The 22,264-nt window shown below is 28.5% G+C and overlaps 1 protein-coding gene across 5 annotated transcripts in view; it reads left to right on the top strand.

Annotated features, from left to right (window-relative positions):
- LOC109596638 (monocarboxylate transporter 12) overlaps positions 1-22,264 on the top strand; it is a 108,828-nt gene that overhangs the window by 78,954 nt on the left and 7,610 nt on the right. Inside the window, exon 1 of one of the 5 annotated variants that reach the window (XM_020012215.2) lies at positions 2,907-2,947. The exons of the other annotated variants lie outside the window; for them this stretch is intronic. The gene's annotated coding sequence lies outside the window, so the exon portion shown is untranslated. Of the gene's footprint in view, positions 1-2,906; positions 2,948-22,264 lie in introns of those variants that run through there. 5 annotated transcript variants of the gene reach the window in all.

Below are 22,264 nucleotides of genomic sequence, written 5' to 3'. Positions count from 1 at the left end.
TATATTATTATTAAACGCAGAACTTTAATAATTTTCTGTAATAATCTGTAATATATTTATTTACTCATTAAACTGAAAGGAATTACTCATTCTCACAAAAATTTAAGTCATGAAAGTCATCTTATATTTAGTTAATTTAAAATATCATTTATTCAAAAATGATAAAATATAATGCAAATATTAGATCAATGCGAATCAAATAATATTACATAACTATAAAAAATATTAAAAAAATAATGATAATATAATTACACACTGAATTTTAGTAATACGGAGATATTTTAATTTACTCATTGAACTGAAAAAAAGAATTGTGTGGTGATAAAAAATTTATCAGTTCCCGGAAAAATAACCAAAAATGTTACACAACTCTTCCAAAATTTTAAATAATAATTAAATGCAGAATTTTTGTAATTTTCTTCTCATTGAACTGGACAGAGACATTTCCCTTCCTACAAAATTTAAGTTATGAAAATGATGTTTAAAATTTGCCAATTTCATAAATATGATTTGGTTAATTTATATATTATCTTATTTATAGAAAAGAATAGTTATTTATAAAAAACGCAAATTTTGTCCTCTTTTGGATATGTAATATATTTATTTAGATATTAAACTGAAAGCAAGAATTGTGTAGTGTTAAAAAATTGATCATTTCCAAAAATATGGATGTTTTTTGTTATGATGCTTGTTTGGTAAATTTACTAAATACTAGATTTATTTAATTTAAAATAATTAAAAAATGTTACATAGCTTCTCCAAAATTTTAAAAAGTTGTTCATCAATAATTAAATGCAGATTTTTTGTAATTTTCTTATCCGTGAATATATTTATTTACTCATTGAACTGGAAGGAAACATTTTCCTTCTCACAAAATTTAAGTTATGAAAGTGATGTTAAAAATTGTGTGATGTTATAAAATTTACGATTCCATAAATATTATTTGGTTAATATATATATTATCTCATTTGTGGAAAAATAATAAAAAATAATGAAAACATCTCTAAACTTTTAGAAAATAATTGTTATTCATAATAAACCCAAGAAGTTTGTCCTCTTCTGGATATGCAATATATTTATTTAGATATTAAATTGAAAGCGTGAATTGTGTGATGTTAAAAAATTAATCATTTTCAAAAATATGGATATTTTTATGGTTGTTATGCTTATTTGGTTAATTTATTAAATGACAGATTTATGGAAAAATAATTAAAAAATTCTCCAAAATCTTAAAAAAGTTTTTCATTAATACTTAATCCCAGATTTTTTATAATTTTCTTATCCAAATATGGTTACTTTTTGTGGTTTTTGTGGGAAAAATAACCAAAAATGTTACACAACTCCAACAATTTTAAAAATAATAATTAAATGCATAATTTTTGTAATTTTTTTCTAATTGAACTGGAAAGAGACATTTCCTTTCCCACAAAATTTAAGTTATGAAAGTGATGTTAAAAATTATATGATGATTATAAAATTTAACAGTTCCATAAATATTTTTTGGTTAGCTTATATATTATCTCAATTATGGAAAAATAATAAAAAATAATGAAAAATTCTCTAAAATGTTAGAAAAAAATTACTCTATAAAAAACGAAAGAAGGTTGTCCTTTTCTGGATATGTAATATATTTTATTTAGACATTGAACTGAAACCAAGAATTGTGTGGTGTTAAAAAATTATGAATTCCAAAAATATGAATGTTTATTTGTACTTATTTGGTTAATTTACTAATTATCTTTATATCAAACAATATTCTATGCATACCAAGAAAGATTTTTTGAACATTACCATTGTTAATAGATATTTTAATTAGTCACTCCATCTGCGAAGATATTTTGATAAAATTTCAAAACAAATGTACATTAGAAAACGATTCAAAATGCAGATGTCAGAATTTAACGTAGATTCAAAAGTGAAATCTCATATTGATTTTGAAATTGATTGATTTTTTTTGAAATTCAAAGTTAATGTTACTTGTTAAATTTCAACTGTATATCTCTTTTAGTTTTTTAAACCATACCAAAGGATCAAATATATAACTCACTCTGTATATAGAAAAGTCACTTTAAAATTAGATATTTTAAAATTTTTTAAAACATCTAACAGATAAAAAGATTTAATTTATTTATATATAAGATACTTAAACTATAAAAAATAATATTTTTAGACCCAAAATTTATTTTTAGACCTTTGTCCTATTTTACTGTACATAGTTTATTTTATAAATCTCGGCACCGAATTATCTTCAGCCTCAAATTTATATTTCTGTCAACATAAAATGTTAAAAAAACTTTATTTAAGATTCTTAATAATTAAGTAAAATTTAAACAAATAATAGGACAACATATAAAAATTAAGCTTTCTTACTAAGATTCGAATTATTTAAAGAGACGTTTAAATTTTGCAAATGTGTTTGCAAACTAATTTATTTAATTATTAAATTAAATATAAATAAGTATTAAAACATTAATGAATTAATAAGGGCCCTGCATTTTTCGATTTTTCGGTCCTCCACAAGAGGACAAGCGGATCAAAGGCGCGAGTCTGCAAAACCTAACCGGCACAAGAGAGTCGGCAGCGAGACAAGCGACCCGACCAGTCGGTTCAGTCTTGGGACGACTTCCGTGCCCGGCTATTCGCCCATCTCCATTTGCCCGATACGAGAGAGGCGAGTTCGCGATACCCGCGTTTCGAAAACCTCACCATCGATCTTCGCGATTCGTCGCGGATCCACGTGTTTTCCCCTCGTCGCGGACGACTCCAGACACAATGTGCTTATTGTTTTAACGTTAACCCCGGCGTAATTTTTCTCCGTTTTTTCCATTTTCCAAATACTTTTTACATGTGAGTTCGTTCGTGGCTGGACGTCAGGTGATGCAAAGCGATTTTCTGACGCGCGATTGCTGACTGCAACGACCGACGACTGGAATTTCAATTGCCTAAGGTTAAATACAGAAAAAATAGATCACGTATTATTGCACACTTACAAGCTGACACTTTTATCTTCGATTTTTGCGTCAATCTTATCGTGATTGCGCTCTTTATGTGTTACATATTAGTTTGTCAATGTTTTCTGATAACTATCAGCTATATATTAACTGCTATTATTTTTGAAAAATTATTATCGGTCTAACAAAATGATTAATTATCTGCCACCGATTAAAATACTAGATAATAGATGGTAAATGGAACAACTATAATTATCTACTAAGAGAAATTATAAAAGAATTCATAATTGTTGTTCTTCAGTAACTTCCCCTTATGTCGTCCGATTACATTTGCTGTCAACTTTAGATACTTGTAGTTGTACGTTCTTTTAAATTATAAACATATTTGATTTGGTAATCATTTATATTTATGACAAAATAATTTAAAATATATTGAAAACTTTTCTAAAATATCATTTTTTAAGAAACGCAGGTATTTTGTCGTTGTCTGAATAGCCAATATATTTATTTGATCATTGAACTGAAAGAAAAAAAATATATGAGGTTAATTTATGAGTTCCCAAATTTTGTGGGTACAATGCTTATTTGGTTCATTTACTAATTATCTGGTTTATGAAAAAATAATCAAATAAATATTTTATCTCCAATAGAGTAGTAAAGATGTTCGTTTTAATTAAACTTCAGAACTTCAGTCATTTTCTGAAGTTGTAATATATTTATTCACTTATTGAATTGTAATTAAACATTTTCATTCTCACAATATTTAAGTCATAAAAATCATCTTAAAATTTATGTGATGTTAAAAAATTCTAAAAATGTTATTTTGTTGATTTACTAATTATTTCGTTATGAAAAAATGATAAAAACAATGAAAATATTAGATCAAAGCAAATAAAAAAAATGTTACATGTTCATTTATAATTAGACACAGAATTTTAGTAATTTTCTTCTTCTCATTGAAATATAAGGAAAAACTGTGTTGTGATAAAAAAATTTATCAGTCAAAAATATGGAAGTTTTTTTGTGTTTACGAAGGTTATTTATATAATTTACTAATTGTCAGATTTATGAAAAAATAATCAAAAATATTACATAATTTCTCCAAAATATAAAACACCTTGTTTATTTATAATTAAATACAGAATATATTATATTAAATTATATTAAAAATTATGTGATGTTCAAAAATTTACCAATTCCATAAATGTTATTTGGTTGATTTATATATTATGTCATTTATGGAAAAATGATAAAAAATAATGAAAACTTATGATACTAATGATACTAAACACAGAATTTATAAGTCATATTAATAAAAATTATGTGATGTTTAAAAATTTACCAATTCCATAAATGTTATTTGGTTGATTTATATATTATGTCATTTCTGGAAAAATGATACAAAATAATGAAAACTTCTCTAAAATATTAGAAAAGAATTGTTCATTTATAAAAAACGCAGGAATTTTGTCTTTTTCTGGATATGTAATATATCTATTTAGACATTAAACTAAAAGGAAGTTTTGTGTGATGATAAAAAATTTATCATTTCTAAAAATATGGACTTTTTTGTAGTTATGATATTTATTTGGTGCCATATTTTCAGAAAAATGATTAAAAATGATAATGAATGAATGAAATCTGTAAAATATTTAAAAAGGTGTTAATTTATAATTAAACACAGAATTTTAATAATTGAATTGAAATAAAAAATATTCCTTTTTACATATTTTAAATTACGAATATCATGTTAAAAATGATGTTTTTTGTGGTTACGATGCTTATTTATATAATTTACCAATTACTAGATTTACAGAAAAATAATCAAAAATGTTACATAACTTAACATTTTTCTTCTCACAAAAGTCATGTTAAAAATTTACCAATTCTATAAATGTCATTTGGTTATTTTATATATTATCTCAATTATGAAAAAATGATAAAAAGTAATGAAAACTTTTCTAGAAAGTTAGAAAAGAATTGTTCATTTATGAAAAACGCAACAATTTTGTCGTTTTTTGGATATATTTAGCAACAATTTTGTCTTTTTTTGGATTTATTTAGACACTGAACTGAAAGGAAGAATTGTACAGTGTTAAAATATTTCCAAAAATATGTTTCTTTGTGCTTCCGATGCTTGTTTGGTTAATATACTATATTTATGGAAAAATAATTAAACAATATTGTATAACTTCTTCAAAAGTTTACAAAAGAATTTGTTCATTTATAAAAAAAACACGGAATCTAATCATTATCTGAAGCTCGAATACATTTATTTACTCATTCAAAGAAACGTGCTACTTCTCACAAAATTTAAGTTATGAAAGTCGTCAATCTTTATTCAAAATTATCTTGAAAACTGCTTGACGTTAAAAACTTTACCAATTCCAAAAATTGTAGTTACTATACTTATTTGGCACAAACGTAAAAATTGTTTGGAACATAAAAAATTATCAGATATCTTTACAAAAACGATGAAGGACTGCATTATATATTATTCAAATTAATTTCGCCGTCTACCTCAATTCTTATCCGTTGAGTTTATTTAGGACCAATATTCTATAAGAAGATATTCCTTTTTGCTAAAACATAAATCTTATCAGTCGTAAACCAGATTCCAGTCAAAAAAGATAATGCTATTATAGGCAGGAATTGTGGAATATTTCCGTTTTCCAAACGGCAAACCTAAGTCGATAAATTTTGATGCGCCACTAAACTAATACTTGTTATACATTGAGCTTGACGAATGCCCCGCAAAAAATAAACTTCGTAATTAAATTTAGAAACATTTTAAGAGCAAGTCAATTTACTCGACTGATCAAAAAAACCGAACTGTATACGAAAATTTCAGAACTACGTACAATTTAATCAAAGTTTTATATTCGACAAGAAAAGAGAAACTTTTAACTCTTGAAGTAATAACCGGTCGATACTTCAAAAATATAAAATTCCCAACTATTTTGTAGTTTGCCACTTTTACATAACAACTATCGTATCAAGTCAGCTTACAGGCAATTAATTTGAATAAATGTAATTAAGTTTTTGTGGAGCATTTATTTTTTACACACATTCCGGACATGTCATCTAAATCAGAAGATTTCACTAGAGCGATGATTATAAATGCGATGTGGAAATCCGAATTAGCATTTTTGAATAATAAAACTGTAGGACGCCGTACATATACGAAATCAGTAATAGCATCAACTAATGTAACTGTTTGCAATTAAATTTCCAATAATAAAATGGAAACATTTACATTTAGTAATTTTTAAATATGCCAAATTTATTTTAAAGTAACTCATTGCCATATAAAGTTGATCTCGTTGAGATTTACTGCCGCCATTGACACGTGGGTTGCTCTATAATAATGGTAAATTGCAATTAAGACCTGTCAGAAAAAATATATATAAAATATTGTCGTTTTGCATTTAATCGACGTTAATTAATTAATCAAGCAGTCTTACTTCTTGTACGTTCCTGTTCTGAATAAACCGCAGCAATTTAACCAGTTCTGCTCGCATTACGTTTATCCAAAAACGAATTAATTGCTCGTTGTGAGGCAACGGATAAAACACAATTTTTGCCACTGTAGAATTATGTATGGGTAACCTAATAATTAGAAACAAGTTTGTTTTACGTTGATTTATCTCAGTAATCAGTCACTGTCCGATTATTTTTCAATAGAATTAAAAATTCAAAATTTAATACAAATTCCTAGGGATAATTTAGGTCAAGGAATTAACTAAAGTAATGTAATTAAAATTAAATAACACCTCCTAGGTAAAAATTTAACATGCAGATTTCGGCTTTTGTACAGGTAATTTTTACCGTTTTATAAAGTTTGCATGCAATTCGGTTAGGACAGATGCACACAAACTGTGATCGAAGTTGACGCAAACATGACCATCCCAGCTATTATTAAAATACCGCACGCAGCAACCGCATCCGATTCTGAGAGTTGGTCAAGTGAAGAAGCGGTGAGGTGCTCCGCAACGTACAATTGTAGTCGCTCAGCTTCCGACGTAGACTCAGATGAAGGTGAAACGAACAAGTACAGCACCAAAGCGTATCGATTCATATCGATTCGCCAATACATCCAATTGCTCAAGGCGAAGGAACTAGCCGAAAGAGGCCAAAGATTTTCACAATGAAACAGATGTACCCTTTGAATTTAGAAGATTTAGTTAAACTAAGACTGAACGATTCAATTAATTGAATGTTAAAATGGTGATATGTACTATCAAGCTGTAAGATGTTATCGAATGAATAAATTTTTTTAAAACCCATCTATTTCTGACTACTTGCTCCAATTCCTTTAGCACCTTATGACGGATGCTAATGTCTAATTAAATGCAATTTTTGCAAGCGATAAATGTTATCGCTTGGTAATATATTTGTCAACAGCTCAGTTTCATTTACACAACTTTATTGTATTTAGATTGGCAATCAAACGGCTCTGTATTCCATACACAATTTTAAAACGTATTATTCTTTAACATTGCTTTCGAGCATTTGTCAGTTCGAATTTAACAGTATTGTTAGGTCGAGTAATTTATCATGCTTTTGTTCTATGAATAACCAACCCCAAAAATCATTATTTCAGAAATTAGAACATGCAAAACAGTTGAATACATTTTGACAATGTTATAATTAAAAGAGGATAAAGCATTGTTTTATTACATTTTGCCGCAAACAACTTGTGTTGCCATCCATTAACATTTTTCATAAATTAAAATGTGACTATGATAATTCTTGGCTGGAAAAAGTTACTTCCTATATTTTCAAATACTATTAATTATCATTAATTCACTAAAGTCAATTAATGATAAGATCATATGATTCCTGATCAATTCTAATAAACTGAAAAAGGAAACCTTAACAGAAACCTTACATGTTTGAACATGTAAACATACATTTTGCCAATGTTATACTTAAAAGTGAACAACTGGATATTTTGCTGCAAACAACTGATGTTGCCATCCATTAATATTTTTCATAAATTAAAATGCGATAAGTATATAATACTTGGTTGGAAAAAGTTTACTTTCAATATTTTCAAATAAACTACTGATAAAATCATTAGATTGCTAATTAATTCTAAAAAACTGAAAAATAAACCTTGACTGATCTGAGTACATGTTTCTAAAAAAATTATTCATATGTAGAGGAACAAGAGACGAATTGTTTAGACACTTAAATTAACTTAAATTAAAAAGAATCGTAAATAAAATGTAGCACATAGTATAGACGATGTAATTTGATTATTGCGAACAACTATTACTTATTTTTTTTTAAATTTCCAATAGTTAAAATGATCCTTTTAAAAAAGAATGCGGAAATTGATAAAAATAAAAACTAACCGTCTTACATTTCTATTTAAAAATATCAATTTATAACGCGTCATTATATTTACATTAGACTCCACAAATAAAATTAATGAACACCGGCTTATACAAACATCCAGCCACTTATAATACGTGAACGATCATCCACCACGCCAACGGGCATGATTTCTTCGTTGTTCAAACATAATTGTTAATCGAACGTTCTACTAATATGGCATGATTAATTACAATATAATTTGATTAAAAGCAAAAGTGATAGTTTAGAAGGGAAAAAAAAGGACGTCTCAGCAAATATAGCGTCATTAAACGGCACCGAAATTTTGATTGTGCACATTTCATTCGCATAACCGTTTCATTAACCAATAACAAAGGACAATCTGGGCCAAGAGAACGGTTCTTTGAACCTAAATTAAAAATAGTTAGGGGGAAAAAATGTACTAATTTACATTAGTGTATTTTTCTGTTAACTTTGCACTTCAAATTGCACGTCCCGTAATCAAACTGTTGAAGTTAATTGTCTAAATTTAATCCGTGCAATTGCGTCCTACGAAAATACAAACAAAATTACTTCTTTCAGTAGGAAGAACTCGGAAAGTTTCATTCCACCGACTTGTTTGCCGTACGGACAGTGTATTTCTACAAATATCAAATTGAAACACCAATATTTTACACTCAAAACAAAGGATTCCTTCAGTGCAGTCACATCAGGGGTATTGAGAAATATCCGGGAGCATAACACTACTAAATTGTACGATAGTTGATTGATTCTTTAAAATTATAACAGTACGACGCCATTTTCTAACCAAATAGAAAAAAAACTGACTTAATTATCCGGATCTCAGTTTTTTTGAAACATTGATTGATATCGTTGAAAACTGACATTTTTTGCTGATTTCAAAAAATTTGTTAATTAATTTATTCATTTTTACAAACTATAAATATTTTTATAGGTCTTCTTTAAAATTTCGAGATATTATGTGCAATTTTTTTTGTTTCAAATAGAAATCGTAATTTACATTTAAATTGACAGAAAAAAGATTACGACAATATAATATAATAAACTATCTATATATGATATTTTTGATAGATTTCGAGATAATTATATTACCATAATTATATATTCAGTAATGTCGCTAATACTTAAAAACTTACTAGTAATTTTAATAAAATTGTAAATGGTTAAGTAAATTTCGAGATAATTGATATTGGTTTCTATAACACTGATGATTTTTTTGTAAAGACTAAATTATATATTCACTAATGTCTCTGAAAAACATGTTTTACTAATTAGTAATTTTCTAACAATTGTCAATGATTAAGTAAATTTCGAGATAACTGATATTAATTTCTATGAAACAGACAGATAACTAATAATTTTACTTATGTTTTTAAAAACTAAATTTTACATTCAGTTACTAATCAGTAATTTTCAAACAATTATCGAAATTTAAGAAAATTTCGAGATAATTGATATTGGTGCCTATAAAATTTAGAGAGACAATTGATATTTTTTTATTCATGCATTTAAAAACTAAATTCTACATTCATTAATGTTGCTAAAACTCGTTTTACATTTTACTAATTTTCATACAATTGTTGGTAGATTAATGATTGAGTAAATTTCGAGATAACTGATATTAGGTCTTTGAAACAGATAGGTAACTAATAATTTAATTTATTTGTTTGAAGACTAAATTTTACATTCACTAAAGTTTTACTGAATAGTTTTCATACAATTATGGATACTTAATAAATTTCGAGATAATTAATATTAGTGTCTATAAAATTTAGAGGGACAACTAAAATCGCTAAAAGTCATAAGTTTTGCTAATTTGTAATTTTCCAACAATTGTCAGTGGTTAAGTAAATTTCGAGATAATTGATATTAGTATCTATGAAATAGACAGGTAACTAGTAATTTATTTTATTTATGTTTTTCAAAATTAAATTTTATATACATCAGTCGTAAAGTTTTACTAACCAGTGGTTTTTAAACAATTATCGATACTTAATCAAATTTCAAGATAATTGATATTGATGTCTATAAGATTTAGAGAAACAACTGATATGTATGTTTTTTTAAAACTAAATTTTACATTCATTAATCTTACTAAAACTCATGTTTTTCTTTTTACTAATTTCTCATATAATTGTTGGTCAATCAATGGTTAAGAAAATTTCGAGATAATTGATATTAGAGTCTATGAAAGAGACAGATAACAAAATAATTTATTTTATTTATGTTATTAATAATTAAATTTTATATTCACTAAAGCCGATGAGTTTTACTAATGAGTAGTTTTGAAACAATGAAATTTAATATTGGTCTCTATAAAGACAACTGAACATTTTTTATTTATGTTTGAAAAATTAAACTTTATATTAATTAAAGCCGCTAAAAGCCATATATTTTGCTAATTTATAACTTTCCAACAGTTGTCAATGGCTAATTAAATTTCGAGATAATTGATATTAGTGTCTATAAAATATACATGTAATTAATAATTTATTTCATATATGTTTTAAAAAACTAAATTTTATATTCACCAGTTACTAAGTTTTACTAATCAGTAATTTTCAAACAATTATTCATACTCAAGTAAATATCGAGATAATTAAACTTATATTAAGAAAAAATGTTTTTACCATTTATTATAAATTAATAAATAAATAAAGTATAATACAACTAATTTGAGACATCCTGTATAATCATCAAATCAATCCAATAAACCTTCTCGAGCGATAAACACTATTTTTTTTTAATTCAATTAAAATTAAGTTCATAATTTATTTATATCAGATTTATGTCAACATATATTTGGTTTGACAGGCGTGGGACGAGTTTCGACACTTGTTTAATACTGTGCGTTAAATGGAGAGGTGGTGCCTCACATTAGAAGCAGGAACAATATTTTTTTAGTTAAAGAGAAAATAATCTTTCCTAATTTATGTGAGGTTGTGAATTAATATTAAATTTTTAACGATGGTACACCGGATACAGAGAATTATCTAAACAGCTGTATTTCGACGATCAAACAGTTTCTCACATATATTAACACGAAAAAATCTGGTGCATATGTCAAATATATCTTTTAAATTATCGGGAAACTGTTTAATAACGTTGACAAATCCTAAAATACATGTAACATTACATCATTGTGACTGAATTAAATTAACCAAAGGCAATATAATACAATTTATTGTGGGGATTTTTGAGCACAATATGAAATATTTCACTTTGTGCACTGTATATTACATTATTATGAAATTGAAAATTAATTGAAAACGATAGCTCAACCGCAATATAAATCGCAATTTATGGCTCTGAAAAGAACTACATGCACGTATATTACGTATTGTAAATATGCCCCGGCACGATAAATTAAAACAAGATATAGTATCATAGTGTGAATTGACCTTTATACGTCGAACTAGTTCGTTTAATTTATTTGTGTATCATTTTGTACAGTTATCCGCTCAATTTTAATATTTATAACAATGTATCGACACAATTAAAGTGTTAACATTGAATACCAGTTCATTTATCATTGCGAATGATTTGTACGTTTGTCCAACGAACGTTGTTGTCTAAGGTAACAAGACGTTGGTAAAGAATGTTGTTAAAGTTGTCTTTTAACACTAAATGCTGAAAACTGAACATTATTGAGGAGACGCTCATGGAAAACAATGGTTAAATACAAATGTTTCTACACTTAAGGAATTCTACGTTTCTTATTGTCTCTTCTGAGTAAGATATATTATGTTGTCATTGTTTTGTCAAGTTTTTAACCACAAGTCATCATTATATTTGTCTTTGTAAATGGAAGGCGATATTTCAATCTCTTCTTCGATGTCTGAATCAAGTTTTTTTCACTAAAAATATAAAATTGAATGTTGACATAAATTTTCCGGGTGATCATAAATCTGAAATTATTTCGCGATTTTGATACTAATTACATGTGAACGTGAAGGATTGATGCGCAAAAGGAATTTTCGTTAATAAAATTATCTCAAGTGGTGCTCGGAAAGTCCAATTAGCAAATTATCAAAGATCAAAAGTAAGTTAATCGCATCGTATACGTTTAGTGTTAATAAACGAAATCACCTAAAAAGAAATTCCCATAAAACTTGCATTTGAATAATGTGGCCGTCCGGTGAAGGCATTTTAATGAATGGCCCTATTAACATTTCTTATTATGCAAAACGATTTGAACGATGTCGGTACGGAAAGTGTGGCGAATTCTTTTTGCCACTCCAAAGTATTTTTGGTTGTTGCTTATTTGTCAATAATTTGGTTGATATCAAAATTTAAATAGTCGCAAACGCAAACAATTTCTACATATTTTTTTCCAATAATGTACTAAAAACTCCTGTACGTAACGTGTAGTAACTACGAACGTTTCAGTAATAAATTTGAAATTTATTACAACTAAAAGATAGTTATAGAATGCATTAATTGGTCACGCATTGTCTCACGGAAATATTTCTAACTGAAAATGACGAAGATATGTGCAGAATGCGCTACTTTGCTGAACACCTTGGTTGAGAATATCAAGGCATCCAGTCTTTTCCAAGTTTGAGTCTTCTTGTAAGATGTACCAGCTGTCCAAAGAATACAAATATTTTTATTATTCTTAATTTCAGTGAAGATGTAACTATTTCCTTTGGTGGTCTCGCTCTATGCTTACAATTAATTTTACTTTTAAATTAAAAGGTAACAATGGTTCATTTTTTACGCCGAACACTTACTGTTAGACGTATTCATTGAATTGTGACTATATCATCGTCCTAATGGATTGACGCAATTGATTACTCGAACGTCAAAAGGTGCGACGCATTATTCAGAAAAAAAATGAATAACTTTCTTTCTCGTCACCTTACCGAGTTCCTGATACATCAATCAAAACATTCATAACTTCCGACGCGAATAAAAGAAAGATAAATGACATTAAATACGAAGATTAATATTGGTTGACACGAAATACACAAGAGTTTACCATCGAAACAGCAAGTCTATTACCAGGCCTGCGACTAATGAGGTGTTGAAGATCATTAATATTATTTAAAAAGTAACGCAGATTTCGGAAATTCAGATTAGTCATCTTTGCGATATGACCAGATGGTCAGCGGTAAAAGAGTAATTTGGTTAAAAGCGTGCACATCAAAATAATCTGCACGGAGAGATTATAATCAGATTAACACATTTACATTTGTTCAAGAGATACACTCGCCAGATCTCGATAAATGTAATTGTAATACATGTAAGAAATTAGTTTTAATGTTTCGCAAAGTATGCATTTACGCTTGTTTTATCTGTGTGGTAACATTTTCCTCATAAATGAACGTTGAAAAACTCACCTCTTAATCATTAAACACAACAGGTTTTTAATTTCAACCTCAAACATGTTTTAGAGCCGTCCACATGATGTCACGTATATTGGATTTTTTCAGAAATAATACTTAATTGAATAATTTTATTATTTTAAATTGTCAACCGTACATTTTTCCTAGTAAATCTACGAATAGAGCTGCAATTATCTAAAAATATTCTACGACCTTAAAAATGCGATGTAGATTTTAGAAGTTATTTTTATGGTCGGAGACTGCTACACAAACATCTGCCATAATAATGCTGTAAAAATGAAGTCAAATTGAATTTATTTAGTAGTAATTGACTCTGATATCGAATACTCCGGAAAATTGTTACGTTTATTGCATGTTATTACTGGTTGAAATGCTTTTTATTTGTTTTACTTGCAGCAAGTAAAATTCATTTTGGTTTGAATGTTTCTTAATTATAATAAATCGATATGCGTCTAAAAATTGTAAATTTAAATAAAAAAAACTCTTATTGACTTTAAAACTACTTTAAATTTATTAACTATTTTAAATTAGTGTGTTTATATACAGTGTGGCCCGTTTGAAAGCGGAACACTACTATAAAATTTGTCAAATTTTAACAAACTTTTTTTTATTCCCTGAAACGTTTATATACCAAATTTAATAAAAAAATATTTATATTCATAATACCGTAGAAAAATTTAAAATTATATTCTTTTTAGGAGTTATTATTTTAAGTAGTCTATTACTTATTTATTTAGACATAATTAACAACATACAATTCGAATGATCAGTGCTTTTGTCATGTAAATTTAGTCCGCCAAATATTTTTCAAATCATAAAAATCCCTTTTATACCAAATATCTTCACTACACTTTGAAAATAAAAGGCATGACCCCTAAAAGAATTTATTCATTGCTGTACTCTCTGAGATGCAGTCTTAAAAACCTTTCCAAAACTGAAGCTGAAAAATCGGCAATATTCAGAAACTTTATTTGTGACGATATTTGGAGTTGTCATTGGCTAGAGGCACGCCTCAGCTCCCCAACGGTAGTTCGATCTTATAGCGCATGCGCAAATGTTAGGTCTAAATAGAAATATTCAAGATTTACTTATGAAACTAATTTCGTGGAAGAGGCAAAGTACCCGTAGAAAACTTGCGCATTAAATATTTATTGAAATTTAATGTAAAACTGTTATTCCTTGTTTAATTGTCGGTTTAACAAAATATTATCCTTATATCTTTGTTAAAATACATATTAAGATATATTTTAATAAAAAAAAAAAACATTTTTTTTAATAAAATCATTTTCATAGCTACTGTCTCATTGTTCCAATATTGTTGAAATATAAGATAATTTATGCTATTTTTAACAGTTTATTCCATATACTACTTGATTAAAAAAATATATTCCTAAGAAGAAATGATTTTTAATTTTTCTTCAGAATTATGAATGTGCAGAATTTTTTATTAAATTTGGTATATGTCCATTTCAGGGGATGATGCTCCAGTGACAAAGTTAAATTTGCTTAAAAATTTCCCTGGTTTTGGTTATGGCCAAAAAGACACGTGACATCTTATCTATAAGTACATATTTTCATTCATGACAATTGAAAAAAAGTTTAAATGAGACAAAAAAATACATATTTTATGAAGGTGTCCAATTTTCAAATGCGTCACAATGTATAATTGTGTTATAATTAAATTATTTTAATAGCATTACTGTAAATTAGAATAAACAAATCAATTAAGTTTCGATTCATTTTTAGACAATACATAAATCTTGGCAAATTGACACAATTAATTTAATTTTAAATTTTTACTGCCATTTGCATAAGTAATTTAAGAAAATGATGGTTAATTATTTATTAAAATACATAAATTTAACTTGATTTATAAAGGTTGGAGGTAGGTTTCAATCAATTCAATGTCTAAATTACTATTTATACTCTGACATGCCTTATGTAATATCCAGTTCAGTTAATAGTTACTGAGTAAATTGTTATGCTAATTTAAAACAACAGCTAATATAAGGTAGCATTACTATTTAAAATAATACTTTTTACATGGTATTATGTGCGCTAATGATCGCAAAACTGTCAAAAACGTTTTAATTAATATCTCGTGACTAATTAACTGGATTACGAAGCCAAATATAGAATAACGCATGAAAAAGTCTTAATAAAAACCAACTATCATCAATCTTAAACGGAATGAGTTATTCGAAAACCGGTATAATACCCAAATACTTCCTGCACGCATCAAGACCGGTAGCAAACTAGACAGCATTATAAAGTCGTTGGTTTAGCATTTTTATAACTAGCTGCGCCACCATTTAAAATAAATTATTCGATGAGCAAAAAAAAAAGCAAACACAATTTTAAAATCATTTCGTGCTCAAAAGTAATTTGAAACGAGCACCCAACATTACGTTCCACGATATGAGTGTAAGAGGCAATAACTTAGCCGTCTTTATCTCATTATGGCGATAAAATTGTTCGAGGCGCTATATCAAAGTGGTGTTCAATGTGCCCACAACCAATTTTACGAGCGAAATTATTTTCACTATTTTAAAGTTCACCAACTACATTAATTTGAAGGGCCGTTCCGAAATTCCTAAATTTAACTTTCCAGTTAAGCAGATGGGACGAATGATATTTCTCGTTGTTGCGTATCCAACTTTCAATATATTGAATTTTAAGAAAGCGTTCAACGGTTAATCCGACGTTGCTTAATTACTTAACTGTCACCGGGGCAGTCTATCACAACACTGCATTTTATACGGAACAATATTTATGTGTTCCATAATAAAACCAAAAATTTAATATTCCAAGGTATGATTAATGTAATTCTGTTCGGGATCAACGTCAACGTAATTTATTGGCCTGTGCACGAGACAGATTTATGGATAAACATTCGGCAATATATGTCCGTTAGAAGTTTTATTTCCGACTTGCGTTGTCTTAACAAACATACACTTTGTTCCAGTTTTACAACTCTATTCGTATGCGTCTACACGCCCAAATACGTTCCGACCTTTTCAATTTATGCAATTATCCTGCACATTTTCCCCCCAACTTTCGGCATTTATTAGTCTATATTGTTTTGTTTATGCGACTGCACAGTTATCGGGATTTCGTCAACTGCCCAGTACAATTTACTGCCTGTCTTTTACTGAAAACAACGATCTCTTAACACTTTTCACAACATTACCGGGCCACGTGCGAATGAGACGGAGGCACATTACTTATAACAAATTAAACTAGCCACAATGAATTAGGTGTCACTTCAAAAAATGTTTGTAACTTTTATTTAATAAATATATCGAAATGAAATTTTGGTATTAACCAGCGAATATTGGGGTACACTGTTCTATTATCTGTGAAACTGTCAAGCTAATTCTTGATGGTTATTTGCCGGTTCCAGATTTCTTATGCGTTGATCTAAATGTCCTAAAAATATTCTATTATCCCCCAAATTATGCTCTTCAAAGAAAGTTTGAAGTTTGGCAGTGTGTGGTCTTGCATTATCTTGTCGTAAAGTGATACTGATCAGTCCATACTGATTCTTGAAAGGTACTAGGTTGCAGAATATCGTCACTGTATTGCCTAATCGTCAGAGAACCATTCATCAAGACATGAAGGACTGGTTCTCCTATAAGAACTCTTCTCTCAACCACAATTGTATTCGAATATAGTTCTCCTGGGCGTCTATAGACTCTTTGTCGTGCATCATTTGATCTTAAATAAAACTTGGATTCACCTGTAAAGGGAACCTGACTCCATTGGTTCATGTTCCAGTTAATATATTCATTAGCAAAGTTTTTTCATTCTCCTGTATGCTCCAATTAATTCAGGAACAGCAGCTGCACATAGGATCCATGGAGTCTGTTACGAACTGTTTGAATAGATAAGTGAATTGATTGAAGTGACACTTGAACCAAACATCGAACTTCTCTGAATATGGCCTCCTATTACTAGTACCAATTTCTCTACACTGATACACTCTGCGACCCACCTTCTTGCAACTTCATCTCGATGGTGATATCTTCTTTGTACAATATGTCTTCCAAGAGCATCGTTGTTCATGACAGCACAGTGGAGACGACCGATAATCAATGTTATTCGCGAATTAAACGAATCTATTCTGAAGCATTTTATGATAAATTTTAATTTTTCTACAGATATTTAAAAAAAATGTATAGAAATAAGTTTTTGTAACATTAAAATGTACTACACTGTGTAAATAATGCGTACAAGATAATACATGGTTATCTCAAAAAATATGCGAACTGTTTAGTAGTTTAGTACACGGAAATAAACAGGATTCACACCAGCAATAAGTCGGGATTATCGCATATCTAAAACTGAGATCGATAACTGCATAACAGAACAAAAACACAAATATTTGCAGTTGCAAGGCTCATTCAACTCCATGGAATTCGAGTTGTTTAGAAATTTCACCATAATGTGTCCTGTTCTGAAAACGTTCTTGTATTTATGAACACACACAACGGGACCCAGGATTAGAAGTCAACTTCCTGCAGCGAGATATTGTCCAAGATAGTAATTAGATAATAATAGTTTTGCTAACGATCTCGTGTTCAATGAGTTTCGTAAGTGGCAACGATTTTTTGTAATATACAATGACACTGCAATTAGCTGGAGCCATTTCCGGACTTAATAATTATAATGAATTTAGTTATTTAAATATGTTTCCTTTAATGTGAACCCGTGGACCGATTTTATTTTTATACTCAGTCAATGCAACAGTTTTCAGTAACTCGTTTGTGGTTCGTATACTCAATTAGGGTTTACCTTTGTTGGTAAGTGGAAACTGCCTTTATTGTACGCGAGCCTAACGTCTCACATGGATTAACAAAGCGCAATCCGATAAAATAAATACGGCAGACTTAAACCGAGATAATTTACTCACACTAGTAAATTAATTAGATACAAGTTTTTTTTAGTCTTTCAAAATTACAGTCGAACTTCGATAACTTGAACAATGATTTGGCCACAAAAATATCGAATTATCAAGACTTTGAGTTATTAAATAAAATACTCAAGGGTCAAAAGTAGAGCAACTATAAAATAAAACAACCTTACGTACATTTAGCCTTCCTTTATTTAGTATCTGTTGGCACATCCATTGTTCGATATTTCTTTCCACTGATTTTGAACTTCTTCGTAGAGTTCATACAAGACAGTCTTTTTGCCTGGATTTCCAATTTCATCCCAAAGGTTTTCAATGGGATTGAGGTCTGGGCTTTATGCTGACCAAGAGATTACACGTGTGTTTCAGATCTTGCTGAAAGGTCCACCTTAAACTCATATTATCTTCGGCAAATGGAAGTATATGATTCAGCAGGAGGTCACGATAAACGAAACAATCCATTATCCCATCTATCTTAACCAGCGGGCCTAAACGCAGAAAAACATACCCAAACCATAACGCCTCCTCTACCAAGCTTCACAGTAGTTCTAATGTACTTGGAATTAGACCTTGTTTCTCACACATGAAATACCATCAAATTTGAATAATTGGAATCCAGTTTCATTGGAAAACAAAATTGTTTTCCATTGCCCATCTGTCCAGTTCATGTGTTCTCTTGTAAAAAGTAATCTCGATGCACTATTTTTTGCTGATTTTCTACCATTTGTGTTTGATGTCTTCTGATGTTTCCAGCATTATTCTAGTCAATTGGGCATAAGACAGGTGTCATAAGAAAAGGAAAAACTCGAGGAGTTTACCTAAGAGATATTCGACATATCGAAGGTTGTGCCAAATATTTAGTTCGACTTATCAAGATATTCGAGTAATCGAAGTTCGACTGTGCTTCCAAACTGACTCGTGGACGCCCAATATAAATTGAATAACTTGTGCAGATTTATTTGTTATATTTCAGTGAAGTAATAAAAAATGAAGTATTCGCCCCTTTGTGGTAACGTTCGCAATCGAAATATAAAAAGGGGAACGGCCATTAAACATTTTCCATTGACGTTGGACGGAAACACTCAAAGGAGGGCCCTCCACGAACGTCGGGACCGGAGAAGTGGCTGGGAATAATAACAATACAAACATCGAGGTTGTTTAGATCTATAAAGATATTCAAATGGCAAATCCGGTCTGCGCCGATTAACCTAGCGAGCTTGACGACTTAGAGCTACCGATGTGTCCCAGAAACAACTTTTTTACATTTGCTGATAGCATCGATTACGTCGCGCGGACAATCGATTATGTTCGGCGATATTGAGTAACTGTTGTTGTAAAAATAACACTTCTGCTAGTCCCGAGGGAATCGTTAATTCGCATATTAAAACGACGATATTAATTAATGCAAATGGTGGATTGGGCAGGCCGTTGATTAACCGAAACTTTCCATTTTTTAATTGGAGCAAATTAATCGCGGCATGAAAGTACTCGGGTAAACCTTCGAACGCGACGATATTTTTGCCGATAAAAATCATGCAACCGCTAGCGAATGTTCTTATAGCATTTTTATTGCACTTGTTCAACTGTAAATTTTTACGTTTACGAGGTTTCATGTACAGAAAAGAAATGGAAAGTATTCCCCTTTTTACACTAAATTTAACTTAAAATATTCAAATTGTCAAATCGAAAATGTCTCAGACAAAACCAGCACTACTTAGTTCGGGAATGGATCCACGTTGATTATATTCGGCGTATTTAGATAAAGGGGATGGTACTCGAGACTAACAAGAAATTCCACCAAATTTACTATACTGCGTGCTAAACTCAAACCTCGCTGGTAATTCGGCAAACATTGCCGATGAATTTTGCCAAGACTTTTTTTAATTTATTTAACAAACGACTAAAATAACAAAGTATCGAAAGCAAACATCCCAAATCTGTCAGGATAATTTCCAGTTAACCACAATTTATGCACAAACTAAATAACGTTGACGTCTTAAGTACGTGGTAATTTTCGTGTTGCCCACTCGGTCCATAATTTCAATATGTTATGATCATGAGATTATATGGTTTCTATTCTTGCGATATTTACAGTTGCGTAGTAGCAGCTAACATGATAATATATTGCAGGGGCAGGTCTAAATATATTTAAGCTCTTAGTTTGTTTTTGTCCATTTCAAATAGATTCTAGGATAAAAAACATTTTCCAAATTCTTAATATTTTGTTTTATTATTTATAATTGCAATATAAAGATCATTGTATTGTTCATTAAATATATTTTATTTATATATTTTGTACCTTATCTAATGTTAAATACAAAATGTATAATTCAAATTTATTTCATTTTATCCAAACTAGCTTTAATTAAAAGTTAAAAATAACTTAAATATCAATGGTTAAATTTTCGATTTTATTCAGTAACTTTTGTATAACTCATTGTGACTAAAATTTGGTGAAAAGTGTTTTTGGATCAAATTTTTATCGCTATTTTGTTATGCGTCAAAGAACGTACGTATACTTAATAAGAGATGTAATTTTTTTGACTTGAAATATCTCAACGTTTTATAAAAATTTGTTCAAGTATTTGTTAACTGTCGTACGAGATGCATATTTTTTGTATTATTAGGTGTGATTAATTAATTAACGTTTACGGAGAAGGAAAGAAGGTATTGATTTAAAATTTTTATAGAATTTTTTTTTAATCTTCTATTTAATTACACTAATCATACATGGTATTTCATTGAAAATAATAAAATTATTAATGTTAAGAATCATAAATAAATGTAATTAACAAACACTCTGTACAAAATTTGGGGGTACAAATACGAGATCCTTGATTAACGTGTACGACAAAAATGGTCTTTCCAGCATCAAAATTGGTGACTTTACATACAATTTAATTAGACCATTAATTTGTCTAAATTTTTGGAAAACAATAATATATACAGTTGAATTAATTTTCGTCGAAACAAGAAATTAAAAATAAATTAGAAAATTTCTTCATGACAAGTTATAATTGCTCTAAACATTTCAATCAATTCCTAATTGTGTTTGAAATTGTAACTTTTATTACATGGTAACAAAATAATAATAATATAATTATAATAATTGATTATTATAAAATGGATGTGTTTGAAGTATAACATATCTTAAATATTTTTTACACTAAAATATTTTTAAGATGACATACATTTATAGTTATATACAAAAATTTATTGTATGTATTTTTTTATAATGTTAATTCGGGCAATTTAGCTTAGAACACATTTTTTCAAAAATTCTCGTACTTTTGTTATAATAAAATTAATTAAAAGTAAGTCATCATTTTTAAATTAAAATTATTTATTTTTTGGATATTATATTTCAATATTAAATATATATATATATATATATATATATATATATATATATATATATATATATATTATATACATTGTATGATCAAAATATTTTTTTCTAAATAAAAAAACTTTGAAGAAAACATGTTTAAAAAGTAAAAAAGAAGAACCATCACATAAAATAAATAAGATTCCGTTCATGGGTATAAATATTTCATTTATCAACTACGTTTTGTCTTCAATTCTATTAGAGCAAGAATAAATGACTCAAGTTACAGTGTTACTTTCGGACAAACAAATTGGTCTGTAGTTGATTGTGACAATTTATTAATTACGCAGCTTGCGCTGCCAAG

Source organism: Aethina tumida, chromosome 3 (genome assembly GCF_024364675.1).
Source record: "Aethina tumida isolate Nest 87 chromosome 3, icAetTumi1.1, whole genome shotgun sequence".
In the NCBI taxonomy this organism is placed as follows: domain Eukaryota; kingdom Metazoa; phylum Arthropoda; class Insecta; order Coleoptera; family Nitidulidae; genus Aethina; species Aethina tumida.
Note: the sequence above shows the minus strand (reverse complement) of the source record. Positions and strands in the feature narration are given on the sequence as shown.